Genomic DNA, 2,243 nt, shown 5'->3' on the forward strand with positions numbered 1-2,243 from the left:
AGCTTCACCACCCAACCGTGACCGTTGTATGTTTCTTTTTCAGTTTCATTTTGTTCCATGATGCATATCCATGGACATAGATATGAACACACACACACACACACACCTCTACACACAGAGAGTCTTGTTTCAGCATTAGGATTTGTTATTGGTGCAAAAATCCTTCCTTTTAGGATATTTTATCTGTTATTAGTTACTTCTTGTGGTAAAATGATGATTAAAAATGTTATTTCGATGGGTCATTTAATTATAAAACTGGTTTTATATGTATATTTCAGGTGGAACCCACCTCCATTTACTAGAATCCAACATACAAAACTTTGCATGTCAAGACAAGACTTCCATGAAGTCTACAACCTCAGCCTCGATGGGGTTGAGAACCCACACTTTATGGATGTTATAGAGAAAGACTGGTTGTCCGTGTTCACTGTGCTATGAACCAAAGGGTAGAAGGTGAATCTTCGAACCATACGGTTAGAGCTTTATAATAAATTCATGATGCTGTATCAAATGGTTTACCAGAATTTACCTACAAACGGTGAGTGTGATGCCTTGTTTGCCAAAGAATTTGCATTCCAAAATTGCCAGAGGGCGGACTTGTCTCTCGACAAGTCCAAATACCGGGTAGCTTGGGTTTTTGTGGGGCTGAGAACTCAGTTAATCGACTAGGGACACATAAGCAAGGGCTCTCCAACAAGATGTCCAGAGTAATGACGCACATGACTGACGGGAAAACAGTGTGCAAGTCAGTATTGGTAGCTCAGTCATCAAAGGCGAGTGTGGATACGTCAAATAGTTGGGATGTAGAGTTGGCACAGATCATGTGGTCTAATGTACAAGCTAAAGTTAGGCAGCTTGAGAGTGAAATAGGGAAAATCTCTAAAGAAATGCAGCAAGAACAGGTGGAAGTGTAGGTTCAGTCAAAGGCAGACACTTTCTTGAAACAATTACTAGAAGCACTAGAAGAATTAGCCATGCTTGAGGCTAGTGGCAATGTGCCGTTGGAGAGGGTGATGATGTTGCAAGTTGTGATCAATGCTAACTTGCAAGTTCTTGGTGTTCTTGGTGTCGCAGAGGGTAGCACGTTTGAAAACAACGATGTTGTAGCCATACAGGTTGATTTGCAAACACCAAGAAGATACTGTTGTTCCTCTTATTTTGTGTTTGAACATTTTTACTGAATTTTTTTGTCCGATACAAGAGAGGATGCAAAAAAAGAATGTGCTCTTGGCGAGACTCAAAAATCAGGAGGCTTTTGTTCGCAGTGCAATTTTACAATTGCAACCGGGCAAAGCACATGTATTCTCTCCATCACCTCCAATCATGCCAAATGTACATCGAGGCGTTATATTTATTGTTTGATGAGCCGTGGACAGCCTATGGGTTGGAACTTTAGGATAAAATACTGGTGGGTGTTTGCATGCTACCATGCCAACACCCCTATCACAATTTTTGTTTCGCAACTTTGTCCACGGTGAATTATTCCTGCTTGGCACCGAGATGCGGCATAGAGATCCCTGCTTTGGTCAAGAAGATGTTTGGTGCAAAGACAACGTCAGTGGCAGAAGAAAAATTTACTCCAATAGGTATGTTCCCAATTCTGGTTACTCAAGCTCCAAAGGAAGGAAAAGCTGTATTAGTAGTACGCTCTATTAGTAACCAATAGCTGTATTAGTAGTAAATTATATTAGTAACCAATAGCTTGTAGCTAGTAGTAAGCTGTATTAGTAATTAATAGCTGTATTAGGTACAACTATGAGTTAGCTATTGGCTACTAATACAACTTACTCTCCAATTACCAATAGCTGCTTATCACAAGCTTTTAAAAATCTATTAGATATAGCTTTAAACCTATTATTAGTTTGCCAATGGCTTCCATAGGTAGTGGGTGATAGATATCTGCTAGGTTTAGAGAGAGCTACTAGATGGTAATAGCTACCTGGCTCTTGTATGATAGACTAAAGCTATCATTTTTGCTCGTTCAAACTTTTTTTTTGTCCATACTCACAATTGTGAGTTGAGATAATTTATATTAACCCAATAAGAATACAATAGCCCTCAAGCACTACATGTGCCTTGAGGGGGCTAGGGTTCCATCAGAGCCTTGTACATAAAGAAGACCATATGTGCTACTCCTATCCTCTTGGGTGTTCTAAATAGCTCAAAGCATGCATCCAACCTTCATCTTTCTCAACTACCCCTCCTACAATGTGAATAGTCTCAGTGCTTAATCCCACAAAATC

The 2,243-nt window shown here is 39.9% G+C and overlaps 1 pseudogene; it reads left to right on the forward strand.

Annotated features, from left to right (window-relative positions):
• Window positions 1-343: 343 nt before the first annotated feature.
• LOC147433213 (uncharacterized) lies at window positions 344-914 on the forward strand (annotated as a pseudogene).
• Window positions 915-2,243: the final 1,329 nt, after the last annotated feature.

Source organism: Adiantum capillus-veneris, chromosome 20, assembly GCF_014529385.1.
Source record: "Adiantum capillus-veneris isolate H3 chromosome 20, ASM1452938v2, whole genome shotgun sequence".
Taxonomy (NCBI): domain Eukaryota; kingdom Viridiplantae; phylum Streptophyta; class Polypodiopsida; order Polypodiales; family Pteridaceae; genus Adiantum; species Adiantum capillus-veneris.